This window comes from Crocodylus siamensis, chromosome 5, assembly GCF_052110815.1.
Source record: "Crocodylus siamensis isolate JL-2025a chromosome 5, ASM5211081v1, whole genome shotgun sequence".
In the NCBI taxonomy this organism is placed as follows: Eukaryota; Metazoa; Chordata; order Crocodylia; family Crocodylidae; genus Crocodylus; species Crocodylus siamensis.
Window position 1 is genome coordinate 84,177,827 of NC_143399.1, and position 24,140 is coordinate 84,201,966.

The following is a 24,140-nucleotide window of genomic DNA, read 5'->3' on the forward strand; positions in this document are numbered from 1 at the left end:
GTAGCCATCTTGAAAGTGGGAGGAGTGATATAACCCTAGCAGGGTTTGAATGTGGAAGTTAGGGGAAGAGCCCTGGCCTGGGATTGGCTGAAGGGGCTTGTTTAAAGTGGGGGGGGAGCAGTTTTCCCTGCTGGGAGAGATAGGTTGGGTTTAGGGAAAGGGTTGTAGCAGAGCTTTGCAGAAGTAGCAGCAAGAGACTGCACTGGAGAGTAACAGTGCATCCTTTCTCCCTCTTCTTCCCCTTGGAGTCCTGTCAGGGCAGGCACAAGAGCTGTTTGCGAGGAGACCCTGCTTCAGGCCCTGTGGGAGCACAGCAGGAGAAGGGGATGCAGGGCTAGGGGGAAACTGCTGGTGATTGGCCTGGTTTCTCTGTGAGTGAGAAGGTAGCAGGGAGGGGTAGGCTCAGATGCTGGAGGGAGCCCTGGGCTAGAGGGGGCAGGAGACTACTCCAGCCACCAGAAGCCCTGGGGCAGGCAGGGCCCTGGAAGGGGCTGCATTTGCTGGGGGCTATGAGGCTGAGCTGGGCAGGGGAAACTGCTACCTGCTGTGCTAGGGTAGGAATCAGCTCTCTTGATGGGACTGCAGGGGAGGAGCCACTGCCTGCTGCACTGAGACCCCTGGAGCTTGGAAAGGGATGTCTGCAGCGGGGACCACCCATGGCTCCTGTGCAGGGGCACAGGTACAGCCCTGCTCTCTGAGACCAAGCCAGGGGCAGTGCATACAGGGTCTGCATTATTGGTGAGGTGTAGGGGGTGTATGTGAGTGCACACACCTGAGCATGGCAATATATCCCCTGCACAAAGGCAATGCAGGCTTCTTCCCCGCCTTCCCCCCACTAGGGGGAGGTCCATGATAGCTGCTGACCACTGCTGCCACTGCCTGTGGCATCTGTGGGTGGTTGCCGACCACTGGTTGGCACTTGCCCCTCCCCAATCACCAACAGAGCCCCAATCCACCCTCAGCCTACAAGGCACCAAACCCTGGTCAACTTCTAGGAACTGAAGTAAACTGAGTAGTTTGGGAGAAAGTGTTCTTTAAAAGTTACAAGAACTCTGGCAGCTTTGGAGCACCCAGCTGCTGAGAACCCAGAAGCAAAGGTTCAGGCAGCCCTTGCCCTATGCACACCTGGTGGTAGTTCAACAGCACTGCAGTGCCTAAAGGTGCCCATTCTGTTTGGGAACCTTGGGTGTACATGTGGAAACCTCTGACTCAAGACAATCGTGAATTGGTTTCTCGTAAGTGATGTTCATGAACAGTTCAAGTGTTATGTCCGTCTGCACCCAAACACAACTTTAAGCATATGTGCAGATCCATTTCAGGTATGATACTCTGTGACTTACTTTCCACTACTTTATAGTGCTTATGTTTAAAAGAACTATTAATGACAATGCATGATGTTAAAAAGCTCAAACCATGATGGTCATAGAAAGAATTAAGGTAGCTGTTTCAAATAATAAAACACTTTGTTTCAAGGGACAAGCTGTAATGAGGCCAGATTGGAATGCTGGGCCCAGCCAGTCCCAATCGGGAGATCAGGACAAGTCATCCTCTGAACAAATGCCTCCTGCAGCAAACCCAGAGCTTTGCCCTGGTCCCAGCTGGGCTGAGTGAGGCATTTAGGGCATCTAATTCCCTGAAGCTGTAGGCAGCAGACCACACCCACTTCAGTACCTAAAAGTCAGGCCCAGCTCAAATGATCCTTCTTGCCAAGAGATTCCCTGACCTCTTGAGCAGGGAACAAATTCTTTGTGCTGAGAAACTCAAATCTATGCAATAATGGTATGTAACTGTATAAGCTGTCCTGATTATCTCAACACGAAAAGGTAATGTAATAAATGGCAAAGCTGTCTGGTAAATAAATGGATCCACCACCTATTACCTCCTCACCTGTTTTTTATCCACATGTTCATCTTATGAACTTCATCTAACCTTCCTGACCTCAGAGTGGCTTGAGTTACCTACTACTTAATTTTTCATTCAATCTAATGGATAAATGAGGAGCTTGTCTAAGTTCCCCCTGACTTTCAGCTATAGCCTAGGGTTGATTTACATAGATAAGGAAGAACCAGCAGTAGGCAACTGCATCATACAACTACATCATACACACAAATTTATGACTAAAGCCAATAAAATTAAAAAAAAAACGATGGAAGAGACAAGAAACTAAGGACTAACTAAGCAAGTATGTAGCACTACCCACAATTTTCACAAAGAACTCTGAAACTGTTTAACTAGTCAGAACAGGTAGGATTAGGGATTCTTCCATTTGATACACGAGCACGTGTCTCTCAATTTGCTCTGGGTTACTATGGCACCCATGTAATTAGTTTTTGTGAATTTAACCTTTTTCAATTCCTAAAATTTTTCCTAACATACCCCAGACTTGCCTATTATTAATGTTTATGGCTACTTGTTTATCACTATAGCACATAATCCCCACCAAACAATGCAACAATATTCATATCTTGCTTATTTACTCATCCCAAGCCATTTATGCTAGGTCTAGTCTAGTGTACTCAAGACTACTTTCTTTGAAACTGTATCTCTAAGACTTCCAAGTTGTAGGTTCTCTCTGCTTAGCTTTACTGAATCCCAAAAGGTATGGATAAGTCACAAATATTTTCTTTGTTTTTTTCCAAATTATTCAAATTTCTTAAAACTCCAAATATACCTCCCAGAGGCTTCGAAATATGAAGGTTTGGTCTTGGATCAGACAGACTTATTTTCCAAATTTAAAGTTTCACAAGTTTAAAAGACAATACTTCAAGTCCTTGTAGGGCCAAGTATGCTTTATGCCTCCGAGAAGGAAAATTTCATCTCATTAATGGGAACTACCACTTGGTTCTAGCTATAGCTGAGATGAGTTCGCAGACTTTAAGCTATTTTTACTTATTTGAAAACTAGAAAAAAGGTGTTGTTGGGTTTTATTTTTTTCCCCCCTCCAAATTCTCCACTGTGCATGTGCATGTGTATGCGTATATACGTATGTGTATTTGTTTGTACAACATCTTAATGGATTAATACTTAGAGGAACACAAACAGTAAAGGAGGAATAGGAGCTAATAATATAGTCTGAGCATCTGATCTGCAAACACTTCTAGGTATCCTGAGTTTTAAAAACGAGCTGTGTTGGAATGAAAACAAGCAGAAGCTTTTGTTTGCATGAGCAATGTCTGACATTTCTATAATAAGGACCTAATTAAGAAGGAAAATGGCCTGTGTTAAAGGTGCTGGACTGGAACCTGGATGACTTGGGTTCAAGTCTCTGCCTGCATGACCTTGAGCAAGTCATTTAGTTTCCTGCTGTGGAACCCATGGAGGAAACATTCTTGTTGCAGTTTCTGCCAAATTACTTGTCATCTGACTGGTATACTATAGATATGGTAAGAACAGTTCTTATTAACTTGTGACCTTGCTACTGGTAAATAATGTACATGCCCAAAATTTGTGTATATATACCTGTAAGTCCCACTTCAGCTTAGACATACCTCAGTCTCATTTCCAGATTTGATGTAGGTACATAGGCTTTGCTTTTGCAAGTACTTAAATATATACTTAGTTTTAGTGCCACAAATACTCTGCACTGGAGTTCATAAGGCTTAGGCTCCCAATTCACTTGGGTAAGGGGTTGTTAAACATGGTCCAGGGGTCACATCCTGCTTGTAGAGACGCATAATGTAGTCCTGGTGCTGTGCTGTTGACCCACATGCTGTGCTGAGCTGGCCCCATGCATAGGGGCCAGAAGGTGGAGCTGGGGCTGGTGTCCTGAGGTGCAGTGCCATGTGCACTGGATCAAGCATGGTGGGGGTGGGGCTAGGGGTGGGGTGGGGGCAGGGCTGTCCATGGGCCTAATCCAATACAGTGACCAACTTTGTGCCAGATGAGTTTGACACCCCTGACTTAGGTATTCGTGAAGCTTTTACTTAATATGGATATCTGTAGATATATTAAGAGTCACCTTAGTGCAAATGTATTTATTTGTGTAATGGAGTAGGCTACAATCTTTAAGGAACAGAGGAACTTGATTTTAGACCCCTCCCTTCTCCATGGGAAGATCTCATTTACAGAAGATTACCTTTGAAAGACCAGCAGGCAAAGTGAAACATGGGTATGAAGTATGATTCAGAGAACTAATTCTTGATCAGAATAATTAAGTTCTAGCTGCTGGCTAGCTCCAGGAGTTTCCCCCAGGAAGTCTAGAGAAAATTCTATGTATGGGTGAAAATAAGGACTTGGGGCTCTTCTGAACTTTGTAAGTAAACTTAAACCACAGGAAGGGGGATGCTCTGGGATTTATGTTTTTAGGAGAGAACTGAGAAGTTGATGAAAGCAAGGTCATCCTGTGTTATAAGAGCTGTGTCTTGTGATGGCATCCTACTACAGGATATTACATTATTTTACACATTATTTATTCCTGGTCTAAATATGAATTTTACAACCACAAAGAAAGCAGTGTTCCCCTATCTACTTTCTTCCTCCTCCCTTTCCCCTTGCCCCCCAAGGGAAAAAAAGTAAAAATGGTTAATTTATCCAATGAATATTTTGGTTTATTTGCCAGCTCTAGGTTGAGGGAATGCTAAAACTTGCTACATTTCCCAAAATGAAAACGTGTTCCAGTTGTGAAGTCAAATCAAATCTGGAGTCTTTGTGTGGTCTGTAGTAATGAAAAGGGACCAGGTAAAAATTATATTTTGAATCAGGATTTGTATTTAACTAGTATTTCATTTGTATTTCACTAAACAGTTACAGCAGGGTACATTCACAATAACTTGTGTATGTGTGGTCATGTGGGGTTCCCCCCCCCCTTTTTTTTAACATGAAAAATCACTCTGCTTTTTAACAACCATTTTCTTGATGTGCCAAGAAATGAAAACAACCAGTTGAATAGGAAAAGCAGTCTTTGAACAGCTGTAGATGGCACTGTTTCCTAAGAAACTCCATTTCATGTTTTTTTCTTTCTGTCTGGGAATTCCTTTTCTGAAGGAGTGGTAAGGATAAGAAAACCCTATTTTGCAGTCAGAAGGCAAGGCTATTACCAGCTTTCATTTGAGGTTAATTTCTCTCCTTTTTTTCCTCCTCATCCTATGGATTTGTAGGGAGTTTTTACATTTAGAGCTGACCTTGATTGTCTTCATTTATATCCTACCTTTCATAAGAAAGGGAATGATAAACAAAGAGGGAAAGGATTTTTAGACCTGGACGGTCTCTAAGCAAAACCAGAAAATGTAAAGGGCCCAGTCTACACGCAGCCTATTCAATTGATTAAGAAATGAGTTAACCTGTTCTTCTCTTTCATTTTGTAAGTGTCTTCCTTGTTACAATGTGAAGCAGCTACATAAATAAAAGACAAAACTGACTAGATACAGAAAGAGCAAGACAAATTTTTGGCCAAATATACACAATAAGCAAAGTGAAGAATACAGGCATTCCTTCCATGCCCTCCACAATGTCTGGATTGGAAATAGGCTTGGCTGTTCTGTGACTGACTGATTCAAGATGTTGCCCTGTAGTAATCCAGTTTAAATATGGTTATATGCCCGATGGGAAATCATGTGCTACCTCTGTTTTGCTGAGAAGACTTTTTTGTATAGTCCTAGTGCAGGAACGGCCAACCCATGCCACAAGTAGCACAGAAAACTGCTGTGGGGTATGAGCCTGGGGTGTTCGGTAAAGGGAAGGACCATAATGGAGCCAAAGTGGGGACAAGATGACAGTGGGAAAGAGGCATCAGGTGTAACCATTTCCTTCTGATCTGTTGCAGCTTTAGCTCTTTTAGAGGCTAGTAAGTTTTAAGGTAAAGCAGTTAAAAGCTCAGGATGAGGGCCTAGGATAACTCCTAGTTATTTTATAGACTGGACTTCTGAGGTGACTTGTCCAAGGACACAGAAGGTCTCTCTGTTCCTACAGAATGCAGGTAAGGAGATTAATTGAATGTCCCCTGCTGCCTTTTGTCTGGTTTGTTTAGTAAGTAAAATCTGTAGGGCAGGGTTAGCCTCTTGCTTTGTGTTTCTGGAGAGTCAGAACCCCTATGCTGGAGTCTGCATTACCAGGGGCTAATGGAATACTAACTGGATAAAAAAATGGCTTTTAGGAATGAGTACTGAAAACAGCAACCCAGGTAACTGGGAACACTGGGCAATAGCATTTAGCATGGCCAACTTTGAAGCTTGTAACTGTTGCTTCTATCAGATTTCCATACCTTTTGGCTGGTCCCTGAGTTGTTCTCATTACATTTGGCTTGCTTTTTGGTTCCTAATCTTGGTCCTGACTTGTTTTTGACACAATCCAAGGACACCCTGATCTCGGGTAAATGTAGGTAACATGACCTGACCTGAGCAAAAGTGGCACTCCTAAGTCATTACCAGGTAAATCTTTTTGTGTAACTAGACCAAAAACAGGGTTGTATTCTGTATCATTGAATGTAATGCTGGCATTACTACATGCAGGGAAATAGCATGCCCTCAGAATAGCCTTTGGCCTCAATTAAGCACAATTCAGAAAATATGCAATTTTGTGAAGGACTTGTAAATCTAAATGTTTTTCCCCAAGAAAACGGGCTTGACCTAGCAAACAAATTGGACATTAGTCTCAGGTCCTCAAAATCCCCTGTTCAGTTGCTGCCTAGCCCAGAAGGCACTTCTGTTTTGGACAATTAAAATGCCTTGGGTGCCTCATGGTTTTGCCTCCAAACATTCCTAGAAGCATAGGCAATGTGTATGGGGACCCAGGGCTGTAGAAGCATAGGCAATGTGTATAGGGACCCAGGGCTGCCGGTGGCACCTGCAGGTGCACCCCCAGACCCAGGAGGCATCAGTGACCCATGCCTAGCAGCATGTCAGTCTGGACAGTTTTGAGCAAGTCCTGCCTCAGGTTTGCCAAGGACACATACCTGAGTGTTCCTAATGTTAGGTGAAGAATCTGATTGTGTTGGGATGTTTGGCATATCCCAAAAAGGTTATGCTCTGTATTGTAGATAGTGGTGACCTTCTGACTTCTAATATCATTGACTAAGGACTCACCCAGGGTGGGAGAGACCTGGATTTAATTCCATTATTTCTAACGGGAATCAAATTTACATCTTTCAGCCTGGTGGTTAGAGCTATCTGGGGCAGGGGGAGAGGAAGAGGGGAGAGAGATTACCTCTAGCCTGCTAGATATGGTTAGGCTAAGCTCTGGCCTCTCGGAGGGAAAAGGGGTAAGTTCAAGTTCCTGCTCTGAGGGCTGTTTGTGTCAGGGCTATCTCACCGATGGTTTGTGGGCTGCATCCGGCCCAGAAGGAGTAAACATGCAGGCTGTGGGCTGCTATTCCACCCATTGCTTTAACTGCTGCAGCAACAGCATCAGCCAGGGTCTCGGGGGCAGAAGAGCATATTGGGAAGCCCAGCAAGTTTTCTGCCCATGTGACTCTGCTGAAGGGGGCTCTTGTTACGCACATGGCAGAAATGGGAGATTACTCATGTGGCAGTAAGTTGGGTAGGGGGGATTGTGCTGTGGGTGGCTGCATGGTGGTGGGGTGGTAGTGCCCCAGGAGGCGGGGCTTCCCCATGTGGTGGTTTTAGCAGTGGCCAGTGGTGACATGTAGGGGGTGCACAGGGGTGCACGTGCACCCCCTGAGAGTGCCGGTGCACTCCCTGTCAGGCTGTGCCCCCTACTGAAGTGATGGGTAGGGGGGGCAGGTGGGAGCACCAGTGCCCCCTCTGTGGACACCAGCCAGGGAGTGTAAGTGCTGGATGTAGGCCACAGCTGCATTCAGCAACAGTGCAGCTACTTGTTGTTTGGTAAGTTTTGCTGTGGGGGACCCTCATCGGTGAGATTGGTTGTGGGGGGGTGCCCCTCCTGACTAAGGCAGCACTAGTTGCCCATAGTAGTGGCTGCTTGCATGGCAGAGGGGCTACACACACAGGTTGGGGAGAGGCCCATGGAGTCTGTGAAGTCTGTGGCAAGGAACCCGTATAGGGTTTGGCTTGGAGCCTGCAATCAGAGTAGCCTGGGGCTGCACACAACAAAAGTTGGACAGCGCTGGTTTATGTAATGACCGCCTTTCCTGACTGTTAAAGTACTAAATCTTTATTTTTGAGTGATCACAATGAGTTGTCTCTAAACATGATGCATTCTGGGAGGTGTAGTCTATTGGGCAAGCCAGGTCCATGGAATAGAAGATCACCAGAGCCATAGTGGGTTGGATAGACCACTAACCTGACCCAGCATCTCCAACACTGGCAAGTCATAGATGCTTTAATGGGAGACTTTGTGAACTGGGCATGTCTATAGTAATGCATTCCTTGTTGTACCCTCCCTGATACCAACCATCATTGCTTTGGAGATTTCACAGAATGCATTCCTGTCTGCTTTGTTAAATAGCTGTCAATGGACTGGTGTAATCCCTTTTTAAACTTGGTTATGTTACTTGCTCAGTGTCAGGTACTTCAGTCACTTGCAGGCCTGTAGGACACCGCCTCCCAATTGACTAGGGTGATACCGTTTCTAGTTGGTGATTTACATGCCCATGTTTCGCCTGCCATGACTTGAAGTTAAAGGAGCTGGTTCATTACCTGTACGTGTAGTCCCATTAGTAGTCTCACCATTGTCCTGCGAAGGTCCTATGTTCCTGAGGGTTCTGCCACCCCTACACCCTTGCCTTCTGACCAGTCAGTTGATCTTGCAATGTGATCTTGGTTCCAATCAAAAAAACCCCAAAAAAACAAAAGACAGGAAAACAAGAAAACAAAACAGGCACTCTTGGCCTGGGTTATTGTTCCTGCTGTTTTTAGCACTTGTTGAGGTTGTCATGATTCCTTTTAGTGCATTAGGTCCATCTGTGATACTGTTTTTTTGGCTTGTGCCACTTTTATATGTTTTACAATACCGCCAAATCTATGGTGCCCCTCTATTAAGGATATTACAGTACAAAACTCTGCCAGGCTCCACCAGCTCCCAGCGTGTAAACAAACAGTTCTGTGCCCCACTGGGTCAGTAGTCTTGGCTATAAGTCCCCTCTGTGGGGCTTACTCTCTGCAAGAGTCTCCTACCAGCTCTCCACATTGCTTTCAGAGTTCCATGCAGCATGTGTCGGCTCACTCCTCCTCCTCCTTCTGGTTCTATGCTCCCCCTTCTTTCCTGTCCCAGGCTCTTTATACCCACGTGGGAGTTCTCTGCCCCTCCCCTCCAGAAACCCCTGGGTAAGGGAGATTTCTGCCGGGCTCCTTGGGACTGTGGACCTGGGGTCGCTGAGCCTTTGTTTAGCCTGGGTGCTTTGGAGCATGGTGGCTCCTTCTCTTTCTCACACTCATATAATTTCCTGTGGCAATGAGTCCTGCAGGTTTATGCACCGTTTGAAAAAAAAATAGTATATATAATAATTATATAATCATATAATAATTAAATAATATATAATAGTATATATACTATATAATATATAATAATTATCACAGTAATAACTATAATAAATGATATGTAAATATAAGTATTAGGTTATGTATTTAATAATTATATACAACATAATTATAATGTATATATTATATATGTGAAAATAATTATATATAATGTATGCATGTTATGCATTGTGTGTATTATATTTTTGATTACTATAATTAATAATATAGATAGATATATAACATTATATCTCATGATTTCCATGTGTACTTCCTAATTTTCTATTCTGAGACTTGGTAAATAGCAGTTTTCTATTCCTTTTTATCCATACCCTTCATTATTTTCTAGGCTCTTATCATAGCCCTCCCTCAGCCTTCTCCTTGCCAAACTGAAGAGCCTTAGCTTTTTCAGTCATTCCTGGTGGGGCAGCTGCTCTATGCTTCTGATCATTTTTGTTGCTCTTCTGTGTTCTTTCTGTATTTCACTACACCATTTTTGAGATGTGGAGGGGGAACAAAATTACATATATAATATTTGCCTCATGACTTAATACAGTGGCATGACAGACAAAGTTCTTTGGGTAAATGTGATATCTTTTATTAGACCAACTAAATAGTTGGAAAACTTGTTCTATGCAAGCTCTCAGGCACAAACACCCCTTTTCAGGCATAGGGAGAGTCTGCTGTTTTGTGTTCTCCTGGATGGAATAGAAGCCAGTATGCAAAATGCATGTCTGTAAAAATGCAAATATGTGGCAATGAGGCTCTGAGGCCGTGGGAGAAAATACGCGAGAGACAGGGATGGGGGAAACGGGGACCAGGACAGGGGAAAGTTGGCCTTGTAGTAGAATGTAGCTGGTAATGTAGAGCGGTTACCTGTGGTTATTGGATGACAGGCAGGTTCTAATGTGCCATAAATCCAATGTCTCTGTTTAGTTCATGATTTTTTGTATCCAGTAAATTTTATGAAGTGAAGTTCATAGGCTGTAAGATCCAGGAATGGTAATGGTTCTGTTATGGGGTGTAGCTATAGTTGGTGTGGTGGAGATACATTAGCAGGTTTTACGTTTCTTGTCCCAGTATGGTCTGGGTCCATTTGTGTGTTTTGGGCCATAGGAGTTAGGGACGGACATTCAAAAAGCTGGAGCCTGAATTGATTCAATCTTTGCAAGTTAGTATAGCCTGCCTAGGTTGAACCAATTTTTTTGCAACAGCACAAACATTCCTTGTGGACTGAGGAAATGCAGGTACATGCCTGGAGTTGCTCAGGGCAGGAGCCCAGGGACACTAGAGCACATGTTTGGGTGCAGGGAAGCTGTGCCGGGGGGGTGGGACTTGACCAATTCAGGCATTAACCTGGACTGAACTCACCTGAAAGGGGCTCAATTCCCCCCTCCCTATCCTACTGACAGAGCCCTGAGCTGGATCTGGTGGGTGGTCTGCCAACCCCAACCACCGCTACTCACTCTCTGGGGCAAGCAGCAGAATAAGCCTCCTGCTGTCCCCTCTGCCAGACACTGGAGGGAGGGGGAATAACCCCTATCCCTGCTCCCCATCTAAGGTGCCCTGCACTTGGGGCATCTGGCAGAGCGGGGCAGAAGGGGACTTATTCTGCTGCTTGCCCTGTGCACAGAGCAAACGGTGGTGGCTGGGGTGGGAAGACCCTGCTTCGGTGCCCTGGAGGCAGAGGAGGGAATAACCCAGCTCCCTGCCTCTGCCTAAGGGGTCCTGCTGGCCAGCATCTGGCCTTGCCCCCACTTGGCTGCTGGAATGGTGAGTGGGGACAGACCGTGACAGGGGCAGTCCCTGTCTTAGTTTCCCTGAGCATGAGCAGTGGGCGGGTGCACTGTGGGCTGAGAAGATGCTGTGGACTGTGGCAGCAGCACTACAGGAGGCTCTGGCCCCCTTGGAGCTCTGATGCTGCCATGCACAGTCTGTGGCAGCTCTGCTTACCCTGCAGTGGCACTTGTACTCCCTGACACTGACAGGGGTTGCTGCCTCCATCAAGAGCTATGTCCCCTTATTGCTGCAGCAGTGGGGCCAGGCATGGCCAGCTGATGGCTGGCAGGGGCCCTTGGTTGGGGGGCCAGGGGTTATTACCCCGCTTGTCCCAAGCAGGGAGTGAGTGAGGGTGGAAGTTGGGGTGGGAAGACCCTGCTGCAATCCCCTGGGGGGAGTGGGGGTAGAGGGGGGAATTAACCCCCATCCCTGCCCCCTATTCCTCAGGAGCCATGCCAGTGGAAAGGGCCATTGTGTTTTCCCCCCTTTCTCCCCCTCCAGGTACCAAGGCCCTATATTTCCTTGTCATTTGACATTTTGCATTTTGTGCTTTTTTATATTTCACCAACCCATATTGTTTGTTCTGCTGTTTGTGTTTTATATTTTGTTAACCCTGTTTTTTGTCAATGATTGTAAGTGTCTAACCTTTGTTGAATCCTGCCCCCTTGGAGCATTGTAGTGTCCACTATACCCTCTGATTTTATGCCTGTTATGTTCTCAGTATTAAAAGGTATATGGTTAAGTCCCCATTGGTGGTCTGGCTCTGCTCTATAGGGGGAGGAGGGTCCTTACACCTCCCACAGTGTTTGTGCACCTGCTTTGATCCCTTCAACTGGAGAGGGGGTACCTCCTTAGAGTACTGCCCAGGTTACACTACATTTAACCAGGTTTATTTCAAACTGGTTTTGACCATTTTGAAACTGGTTTATGTGCACTGAATGTCTGTTCTGTTACAGGTTTGAACCAGTTTCTCATCACTTAAACTCGTTTGTGTAATGTCTGTCCCTAGCCAGGAAGCTTGCTTCTGGTGATGAGGTTGGTGAGGTTTGGTGCTTGTTAGGATGGGTGGTTCTGGGAAGATCTCTTTAAGAACTGAGTTTTCTTCTAGTATGGGTTGCAGTTGTTTGAGGATTTTCCAAAGAGGTTCCATGGAAGGATGGTGTGTCATAACTAATGGCGTGCAATTTGTGGGGATTTTCTTTTTGTATTGCAGTAATTTGTCACGTGGTAACTAGGTAGCTCTTTTAAAGTGCACTCCATCTCTCTGGTGAAGTGCCTATGTTTTCAGTTCCCTTTGTAATGATGCCCAACATTTTACTGAGGTTTTTAGTCACCACTGCACACTGAAACAATGTTTTTAGAGAAATACAGGCAGTCCTCGACTTGCAACATTTCGAGTTACAACATTTCACAGTTACAATGTTTATAAATTGACACCGTTTCAACTTTATGGCATCAGTTTCAACTTTACAGCGCTTGATCCGATGTGAAGCCACACCAACGAACAAGTTTGCTGTGTCATCCATCTCCTTGGAGAACAACTGTCCAAACTTCCTTGGACACTTTCTTTAAGAAAGGAGCCAAGACTCCAGAAAGACCTTCAGTCAAGACTCCTGAGAAGACTCCAGCCAAGAACCCTTCAAAAAGTCCAGCAAAGTCACCTCAAAGATGTCCTTCCAAATCAATATGATTGCTATTTACAACATAAATACATTAATGTAGCAATGTTATTCATCTATAATTGATTAAGTACAAAACTCTGGGGTATTTATGGTGAAAATAAGGTATCGGGCCTTGGGTCAGGAACCAATCCCCATTTATAACATGTTTCTTATGAGAAAATTGGTTCTGAGTTGCAATGTTTTGACTTAGGACATAATTGGTTCCTGAAAACCGCGTCTTAAGTCCAAGGACTGCCTGTATTTACAAAGACTCCATGGTCTCTTCTCTGAGTCATAACTTTTCTCTGAGTTTTTCTTTTATTTAAAAATACATTTCCTCCCCTTCCCCAACTGTTTCTGACTTTTTCTCTCTGCCCTCTATTCCTTATAAATTGGGGGCAGGCAATTATTTTGGGCATGGGGTCGCTTACTGAGTTTTGGCAAGCCGTTGAGGGCCACATGACAAGCAGCCAGGGGTAGATGTATATTAACTTTCTAAATTTTTTTAGGGGCCCTGTGGGCTGGATAGAATGGCCTGGTGGGCCACATTTTGCCCACCCCTGTTAGAAGTAGTCATAGATGAGCTAAGTTCTTGTATTCCATTATTGTAAGAAGCCCGTCTTTATATTGTAAATAGTGTTCTGTTATTTTTGTATTGATTGTTACTGTTTTATATTGTATTCTTCTTATGTTTGTATTGATTTTTAATGTTTTATATTGATATTGTATGATTTAGGCCTGTTTCTGCAAGTTAGCTAAAGTAATGCCAAGTGTCCATTTTGTGTCCCCTGCCTGGGCATACCCTATTGTATGAGTTACAGTTGTAACACAATTACTTACCCTCCCATGTAAGTTGGTTCCTGGATGAATGAAAGTGAATAAGAATGCTTGAGACATAAAGGTACCAGGCCTAAAAATAGCTTCTGCTGAATGATCAGACCATCAACGTAACTACCCTACTACCATCTTTCATTGACTTTCCCTGAAACTACAGACCTATTCCCAGGACTAGAGACAAAACCCAATATTTGAATGATTAAAGACCCTCCAAGAAACCAGCAACATGGGGGGAAAAAAAAGAAAAGAATAGAAACCAGCAACTCCATCATTGTATCCCACCGGACAATAAGGACACCTGGAACTGCACGACCTTATCTGATCAAGACTGGCCCTTGCCTGGGCACGTCCTCCCCAATGGAGTCCCGGGTAGCCCACCCCTATAAAAAGGGTGGTAGAGCGTGACCTCCTTGGGACACCCTCTCCATCTGGACCAGCAATACATCATGTCACCTATGCACCTAGAGGCCCTGCTGGCAACCCCCTCTAGACAACACCTTGCTGGAGAAGACCTCAACTGGCTATTGAGGATCAAATCTCAGCCCAGATAGGTAGCTATCACCCACCTTTTTCCCCCAAGCAAGGGACCTGAGTTATGTCTCTATACACCTTGACCTCAATCCTTCCATTAAGCTTTTCCTCTCCTGCTACCATTGTATGAGTGCCTGGGAGAGAGTGTGTGTATGTGTGTGGGAACCAGTAACTTTGTGGTGTGTGCATTGCATTGCCTATCTAATAAAACCATTATTTTGGAACCCTGAGTTGGTTTTGTCTTACTGCGGTCCCAGCTTTTCTCCAATCTCCAGCCCCCTGTCATTCTGACCTTCGTCCTGTCTCTCTCTACTTTCTCTCTCTGCCACCTAGCCCCAGATGCTCTGCCTTCTGCCTCCCAGCTCCCTTTTAACTCCTAACCTGCCTCCAGGCTCCTCTCCTACCTCCAACTTACCTCCTCTCAGCTCTCTCTCTCTCTCTTTTTCTCACCCCTGCAGTCTTCTGGCTCTCCTCCACTGTACCTGGGCCAGCTTTTTTCCCTGGCTTCTGCCTCTTGGCTGTTTCTCTGCTGCTGCTTTTTCCCCGTTACCTCTGGCCCTGTCTTGGCTTCCTTGCTGCCACCTCCAAACCCCTGCCTCTCTGACCTGTCACTCTCTGTCGCTTCCTTCTCCCTGCCATCTCTGGCTCCATCCCGGTCCTCCCTTCCACCTCTGGCCCCATCCCAGCTCCCTCTCTACTGCCTCCTAACCCTTGCCTCTCTGACCCATTTCTCTACCACTTCTGGCTCCGTCCTGGCTCCTTCTCTGATGCCTCTAACCCCCTGCCTCTTGGATCCATCTCTTTCTGCCGCTTCCTTCTCCCTGCCATCTCTGGCTCCATCCTGTCTCCATCTCTCCGCTATTTCTTTTTCACTGCCACCTCTTGCCACTTCCTGGCTCCTTCTCTGACCTCCATCCCAGTGCGCTCTGCCACTTCCTTCTCCCTGCCACCTCTGGCTCTGTCCCAGCCCTCCCTGCTGCTTCTGGCCCCATCCCTGGTCCCTCTCCGACTTCCGTCCCATCTCTGTCTCCCTGCTGCTTCTTTCTCCCTGCTGCCTCTGGCCCCATTCTGGCTCTCCACTGCTTCTAACCCCTCCATTTTTTCCCTGTCACCTCTGACCTCCCCTCTCCCAGCTCTGGTTCCCCAGCTTTTACTGCCTCTTGGACTTTCCCTCTTCCACCCGGGGCCCCAAGTGCCCCCTAGTCTTCAAGAGCCCCATAGTGTCAACACACAGCCACCACCAAAGTGCGAGTGTGTGTATGTGTATGGACCCATAGTTTTGTATGTACAGTGTGTGCGTGTGTGTATAATTTTGTCATGCTGTCCTGCCTAACAGTGTGATATTGAGATCCCAAGCATTGATTTGGTGCATGTCAAGTTAACAAGTACTAGTTTACAGCCCAGCATTATGTGTTTATATAGTTGAGGTTATTTTCCTCATTATACTTTGCACTTACCAGTGTTGAAGTTCATTGGCCATTTTATGGCCCACTCAGTTCTGGGAGCTGTTTCTTCAGCCCTTCACTATTACCTTGGGGCTACCAAGAATACCAGTAACTGAGTAGTGATGGCATACTTTGCAATTTCACTATGCATTTTATTTTCCAGGTAATTTATGAAAATATTGGACTAAGCTGGGCCAAGTACAGATCCCCTGGGAACCTTACTAATGACCTTTTAACCCTACTGTTTCCTATCTTTTTAACCATCTTTCAATCCATGGACAAATCAGTTTGTTTTTTAAGAGCCTTTGGTGAGGGACCATGTCAAAAACTTTGAAAATCCAAATCTACTTTTTCAACTGGATCCCCTTGTCAATATATTAGTTAACACTTTCAAAGAATACTAGGAGACTGAGACAAGATGTCAGTTTTCAAAACTCATACTGACTCTTCCCCAACATATCATATCCATGTGACTCCTACTTTTACCTTTATTATAGATTCTGTTATTTTGCTGGAGAGAGATGTTGAGACTCACTGGTCTGTAAGTCCCAGATCATCACTGGAGCTTCTGTTGAGGATGGGTTGTCAGCCCACCAGTCTTCTGGCACAGAGGCTATTTTGTAACAATAGGTTACCAAATGTTGTCAACAGTTTTAGAGTTCCACATCTGAGTTCAGCATTGGATAAATGTTGTTTGATTCTAGGGACTGGTACTATTAAATGTATCAATTTACCTACAAACCATCCTGTGAAGGGGAGGAGACCAGAAACTGGGTTATTCCCCTACTTCCCCTCCCCCAACAGGTGAAACAGCATGGGCAGGATGGGTTCTGGGACAGCAGTTCTGTAGCTGCCTGAGCCTGCAAATTGAGGGAAGGGGGTAAAGTCCAAGAAAGCAGCAGGCAATGGGAAGAGCAATACTGCATTGGGAGAGGAAGAGCTGAGAAGAGGTGAGAGAATGCTGCGGAGAGAGATGAACAGGGGAGTGGAGACTCAGGGTGGCTTGCTAGAGGGGCGGGGCTGGAAATTCACATTGGAAGAGTGGGGTGAGAGCCAGGAGTTGGCATGCAGCCAGACAAGGCTGCAAATGGCAGAGAGAAGACCCGCTGGTGGGGCTGGGAGGTCATCCATGGCTTTCCAGTAAAACTGAGCCCACTGTGCACACCAGCAAAGAGCGATGAGAGCCAGAGAATGGAGAAGCCCAATTTGGTGCTGTGGAGGAACCCAGACCTCAGCTAGGACTGGCAGCATTGGGACTGAGACACCCCTTGGGGAAGAGTGGGGATGGGAGTCAGGAGGCAACATGAACCCTGGCAGGGAGAAACCCCACAGTTCTGCAGCAGTCCAGGGCTGGGAAGCAAGTCAGCTAGCAGGGATTAATCCCTGTGAAGCATCAAGGCCTGTAGTCAAGATGGGGCATGAAGTCCTAGATAACATTGAGGCCAGGGTTGGCGGCAGCCATGAAGGGAAGGGACCTGAGTGAGGACCATATTGGAATAAAAGGGGATAGCAATATGTAGGCTAGTCCTAGAGTTTGGGCTGGATAAGAATTCATTATCTATGAGCATATCCTGCCGGAGGGGGAATATTGGAATATTATGTTGATTCTCCCAAGTTAGTATTTAAAGAACTCTTTTGTTGCTATGCTGCAATGAGATTAGTCACTGCAGGATGTTGCACTGAAACAGTTAATGGCTGAGGAATAGCTGATGACTGGAGAGCGTGTCTCTTCCTGGGCAGTGGGAGGCATAGGTGAGAAGAGATCACCTGCAAAAAGAGAGCCTTAAGACAATGGCGCCTGGTCAGGCCCTGGATGTGGTAAGGGTGGGGTAAAGGAGAAGGTTGGAGCCCTACAAAGAAGTCAACGGAGTGAGATCTCATGAGGATCCTGCAGGTACCGTCTCCCAAGAAGGACATCAAGACATGGCAGGAGAACAAAACAACTTAAGGGACACGCGGGTAATACCATTCTTCAGATATCACCCTGATGTCGCAAGGAGGTAGTGTCAGGCAAGAAAGGACTTAAGCCTCACAACACCTACCAGCAACACATCTCTATTGTATTGTCACTTTAATTTGACCCTTGGAATTAACTGCTAAGAAGAAATGATCTGGTGGGGACATCTCCTGTATTCTGAGAAGGAAAACTAGCATGAATAAGCCAGACTACAATATCCAGGAGGCATTGTGGTGGTGGTTTCAAATCTGTATTTTTTCCCAGTTGTTCTACTTTCATTTTTCAGTGCAAAGTTGGTATTTCTGTGACTTTGGTTTGTAATATTTGTGAACTGTCCCCAGTCTTAATCAAAAAAAGTTTTTCATAGGATACTTCTAGGAGATGACAAGTTTGACTAAACCAACTATGTGCTACATTTAGTGCAGACATGCACCAAGCATCAGGCTTGAAATTAAGAGTTTGCTACATATAGTTCATGTGCAGAGCGGGCAAGTTGCCCTGGGAGCTTTCAGTGGCAATTGTGTGGAGCTGTCACTTCAGATATCTTTCTGAAGATAATCATTAAGTGGCATTTTGCCATGAATAATGTCTGTGTGTGCTCAGGAGCAATGGAGCTAAAATAACTAAGGCTTTTAAGTTAACTATTTGTGCAGGTTGGGTTGCTGTGCTCACACTGGGATGATTGGATCTTGGATGAACTATTTGAACAACCACCTGTGGGGAATAGCTGGATATTATTTGGCCATTTGGTACACTCCTTCCATGCCCTCCACCTCCATAATGTACAGATTGGAAATAGGCCTGATTGTTCTGTGACTGATTGATTCAAGATGTTGCCCTGTGGTAATCCAGTCTGAATATGGTTATATGCCGGGTGGGAAATCATGTGCTACCTCTGTTTTGCTGGGAAGACTTTTTTTGTATAGTCCTAGTGCAGGAATGGCCAACCCATGCCACAAGTAGCACAGAAAACTGCTGTGGGGTATGAGCCTGGGGTGTTCGGTAAAGGGAAGGACCATAATGGAGCCAGAGGGACTTGAGGCTCTGGCTGCATGGAGCAAAGGGGGGACAAGGTGTTAGTGGGAAAGGGGTGTCAAGAGCCAGGCTAATCCTTCTTTGACCCTGCAGCTGCAGTGATACAGAGCTTTGGTTCCTCACTCTGTATATAAAACTGCAGTGTTTGTGGCACCTGGGAAGGGCTAACCTGGTTCTTTGTAGTGTCCAGGGTTCAAATCACACTTTGACTTTTAGGGTGGGGAGGGGAAAGGGGACGGTCTGCAAAAAAAAAAAAAGGGGGAGGCTACCCATTGCTATGTCATAATAAAATTGGAGATTCCCCAGGTTATGCTTTTCAAACTTACAGGGGGCTATTGTCTCTTATGGGGGGCTTAACACCCCATTCTTCCTCCCCTCCCCCCCAAGCTCTCCTATAATTTGAACCCTGGTAGTAATGCCTCTCACAGCAGCATCCTGCCCCGATTCTGTTCTGTGTGGCAGGAAGCTCAAGCCCCCTACCTCAATGATGTCTCTGTGCAGCACCAGTATACAGGAATTGGGGTACATGCAGGTATCTCAGCGTAAAAGAACCTCTGTTCAGTGGCTCATTAATTGCTACATGCCCTGACTAGGCAGATTCCTTTCTCTCATGAACAGTTGTCTAGCGCCTGAGCTCATTATTCAAGTCAAGGCCTGAAACATAGATATTGGTGTATAGGAGGATTTCATAATCATTATGATGACATTTGATGCAACAGTGACCATACTCAACAGAAGAGAGATGGTAGTCTTACATATATGTGCTTGGCTGAGAAGGAAGCCAGTAGGGCAAAACTACTATCTGTGGATTTGACTGAATGCCCACATCAAAAATAAACTTTCTCTTGCATTATTTAAAATTCTTATCAGGCTGGAAATCTAGGCCAGAAATGAGAAAAAGATGGGTGGGATGGGTGTGTGTGGAAGACATGGGTCTTTGAAAATCTACGTGCAAAATCCTCCCAAGTCATCTGTGGATCTAGCATTAAATTTAAGAAATCTCTTCTTTCGCTAACCTCTCCTCTGTTTTCAAATCAATGTAACCGTATTCCATTCAACCCTTCCTGTTCCCATCCTTCAGCATTCTTTTAGGTATTATTCCACTGTTCCTTTTTTTATATTGTTTGAAAGTATATTTGCTATGTTGGCCAAACATGTCCTGGAGCAGAATCAAAACAATAGAAAAGCTCTATATGAAACACAAATACCTGTCTGTGCTTTCCTTGCTGAGACAAAGGGTGACTTTAGTCAAAAAGCTTTTAGGGCCTCCTAAGGTTGCACTGAGATTTTAGAGAGGTTTTGGTCTTGCTTTATCTTGTACTTTAATGTCTACATATATTCTTTAAATGTAAACCTCTATATAATTCTTACTGTCTTTAAAAACTAACTAAATTAATGGTGACAGTTCCTTTGAATAGTTGCTAACTTTGGTAAACTTTCACTTTTTTCACATTGCTAGTATGTTTGGCTAAAGCTTAAGAGCTTGTTTATTCTTAAAATATTTTGGTACTTTACCTGTACCATTATAGTCACTTCCCTCGTTCACACTGTGGATGTCATTATACAAAGTGCTTGCATTTGGACAGCTTATTACAAATGGGCAATGAAACAAGTTGAAGGCACTGTCAGAACTGTGTGAATGAGTCTACGCAAAGGCTTTTATAGGCATCACTATGTCAGGGGAAAAATGTTAATTACACTCTGTACTGACCTACTTAGGGTGGTAGAAGTTTTAAGTGTAGATTAACCATGTCACTTGGTTGACCCCAAATCACCTGGGTGCTTCTGAAAATTTTACCGGGATGATGTCTTGTTCTCTATACATCAAGAAGTGAAGGGATAAATAAGGAGGAAAAATGGTAAAACCATTGTTAAAAGTTAAATGAATGATCTCAAACCTAGAACAAACAAACAAAGGATAAATTTGCATTATCTTGCATCTGGACAAAAACCTTTTTATTCTTATTTAAGCTATTTTTGAAGTTTCTGTAGTGTAGTGATTAGTACTGTAATACCTGGAGGCTTTTTAATGTGGAACAACTTTTTACATGTACAGAAATTGCTTACAACTAGTTAAAGTAACAGATAACAGTGGCTGGCCTGCTTCTGTTCTGCCACCCGGAAGTGTCTGCTGACCATCTCCTGGGAAGTAATACTTCATGGACACTTCATGGGTTCAGAAGGACTTACTCTGTCACAAAAGACATTTTCTTGCTTCTGTATTAATGGGAGTGTGATCTGCCTGGCTAATTTCCTGCTGAACCAGGCCAAAATGGTGACCTGCAGGGGCTGGCTCTGATACCCTTCAAATTTTCTGTTTCTTGGTCTGGGTGCACATTATGTTTCTGCTTGGACATTTCACCTTGCAACAAAATGTGGACCAGTTTGTGTCATGCTGAGTCGCCAAGGGGAAATAGTGCAAGGTGGAAGACAGACAGCTAATCTGAAAAGTGAAATCCCATGAAGTTTGCTGGGGTAAGGGGGTTTTCATCTTTAGTGATATGTGGGTTTGCATTACCAAGAAGTGTTTCTTTCTTGTCCCCCAGGAGTGCCACATGTTTTCCACCTTTTTTTATTTAAATATTTTAAAAATAAAGATTAAAAAAATAAATAAAAGGTCTTGCGCTCTATTCCTGTTCTTTCCCCTCCACCCTGTTAAGTACTGATTCTCTTAAATATGGGGTGTCAAATTCATCCTATGGGCCAGGTCCAGTCTGAACAACCCTGCAATCTGTCCCCCTGGTGCTGTCCCTGAGTCTGATAAGACCACATAGAGCACAGCATGCACCCATGGCATGGAGTAGTCCATGGGCAGGATTGGGACCAAAGACTCCCCCAGTATAAACCAGTGGCTGCTGCAACCATTCAGCATGGATCCTGAAGTGGCCAGAATAGGCACTACATGCAGTGCAGACTGAACTGCATGCAATGCCTGTTCTGAGACTGTTCCACATACAGTGCCTGTTCCAGCCAGTCTGGGACCCATGTGGTGTTCATGGGCATGTGTGCAATGCAAGTCCTGGATGAGCTGGAGCCAGTGCCATGTAGCGCAGTTCCAAGTCTGCTGGGGTGGCTGCCACAAAGTATAGTCTCTGCTTCAGCTTGATTACACTGCACATAGTACCGATTCCAGATGCTCCAGGATTTGTGCTGCATGCAGCCCAGGTCCCAGATTGACTAGAATGGCTGCTGGATCAGGTATGCTGGGAAACAAGATGTGGAAGGGGGTTCATGGGCCTGTTCTGGCCCACAGATTAGCTCTATACCATTTATTCAGCCCATGGGGCTGCAGGAGTGTGGCACCCCTGTCAAATTCATCAACATCTTTCTGATTGACTATCAACATATGCTACCTGTGAACAAATTTTGCTTTTTGCTTAATATTTACTTTATCTTGTTTGTTTATTTTTTGTCACTCTCTTCAAAGTGGCTTACTATAAAATGGTACCCCAAAGAATACCTGCAACTTACCCCACCTGATAACCATCCACCCAAATAAAAATCAAGTTTTATACTGCTTTGAAAAGACAGTCAGTTTTGGGCTCTGGAAGCCTCAAGCGGGTGGGATTTCCAGAGCTGAGGAGCAACAACTAAGAGTAACTTCCCAAAAGTTTTTGGCTAAGTGAACTTGGCACACAGAAGGTACTTTCAGGAAATGCTTTAGAACAGTTCACTCTATTGCATTTATTTTCCAACCTTTCAACAGTTTCTGTTGATTTTGGGGTTAACATTTGTCTGTCTATGTCCCCCAGTCCCCTTTTTGGCGGGTGACAAAATGATAGGACGATGACACATTCATTGTCTAGTGGGTATAGTTAAAAAGTCCACATCTAGTAACTTCTTTTGCATGCATGCAGCTACAAAAGAAGCAATTTTTCAAATTCCAAGTACTTCCTTCTTGAACAAAATCAGTCTAAGAAGATTTGCAAGGTTATTCTATTCTATTCTTTTCTATTCTATTCTACTCTATTATTTCTAAGGCATACATTAAAGCTGTTTCTCAGAAATGTAGCTGTCCTTTAAATAATAGCAAATAGATCTTAAGTTCAATATCTACCAGACTGGTAAAGTTCTCAAAACTAGTGATTTTATTCTGTTAAATGACTAATTCCCTTTCCGTAAACACAGCTCTTGATACTTCCATAATGCTTCACAGTGGGGCTTCTCTGTGGGTTTGAAGGCATTTTTCTTGTGTTCTCTCAGACAGCTCTTCACCTATATTGCTTCTGTGCAAGGGAAAGGAAAGCCTTGGCTGGAATTAAACCCCTGTTCCTTGGGGCCAATTTTATCATACTTACCAGAATCCAAAATGATTGAATGTAAGTTGACCCTTCCCCCACAATAATTAGACTCTATACATGGAAATGTATCAATTTGTTATAATTTTCCATGTATGGAATCTAATTATTGGAGGGCCATCTTAACTCTCCCACCCTCCCCCATGGAGTAAAAACAGGCAGGGGATGAGGGGCCAGACCCCCAGTTTTTGCCCTCCCTAGATGCTGCCCTCTGCCACCTGTGCTTACCTTCTGCTTATTGTCTACCTCTGGCTCTGGCTCCAGCCCAGCCCAGCCCAGCCCAGCCCAACCAGGAAAAATCAGCAGCTCTGGATCAGGGTCAGACTGGGGCCAGACCTGGAGGTAAGTGGTGGTGGTGATGGTGATGGGCAGGGGGGAGGCATATATGGCAGGGGGGATAGGCTGTATGGGGGAGGCTCCCTTGCAGTCCCTCTAAGCAGCATGGGTCTCCTCTGGGCATTCCCTCCCTACTCTGTGATTTCCCTTCCTTCCGACCCTGCAAGCCCTCTCCTCCATTGCACAAGCCACGTGGGCCCAGGACAGGTGGTGGCTGAGCTCTGGTAATACTGCTACATTCCACCCCATTACTATTAATGCAAACACTGCAGTATATGGCAATGGTATGCTCAGCCCTGTAGCCACTGGCTGGAGAACTAGTGATAAAAAGAAATGCTTTTCAATATACAACAGTAAATGCAAATCTGTGTTTTCAACTTTTAATCTGAAGGTAATTAGCATCTTGTGTCATCTGGAAGAAAAGTGTCTTTTTGCCACCTGCTGTAGATAATGTTCCCAGTGCATCTCAATTATAAGCTTATTCTTTTATACAAGGCTCTTGATGCCAGCATAAAACAAAGCTGGCTTCCTAGCACAGTCCCTATAGAAGTAAGTTTTGAACATACACTGCTTTTGTAAAGTAGAATTTTTTGACTTCATGCCCATAAACCTAGGCCAGCAATGTGCTGAATGGCATATTTTCCAAAGGGCTGTGTTTTTGTGTGTGTAGGGTATTCATCTGCTACTTTTATAGAAGCAATTGATACCAATTGGAAGCTATAAAGTCTAATGGGATCAACTGAAAAGCAAAAACCTTTTCCATACGTTTTAGAGAAGTCACCTGAGATGAGACAAGAAAAGATACTACAAAGCATTGCCTCCTAGAAACACTTCTTGCCCTCGGATGCTTGAGGCAGAATTGCTTAATTCATTACCTCCAGCTCATCGGA

General features: G+C 44.7%; 1 long non-coding RNA gene across 1 annotated transcript in view; it reads left to right on the forward strand.

The window, feature by feature from the left end:
- Nucleotides 1–5,661: 5,661 nt before the first annotated feature.
- LOC149864374 (uncharacterized) overlaps nucleotides 5,662–24,140 on the forward strand; it is a 93,575-nt gene continuing 75,096 nt past the window's right edge. Inside the window, exon 1 of the long non-coding RNA XR_016442570.1 lies at nucleotides 5,662–5,914. This is a non-coding gene — a long non-coding RNA (uncharacterized LOC149864374). The remainder of the gene's footprint in view (nucleotides 5,915–24,140) is intronic.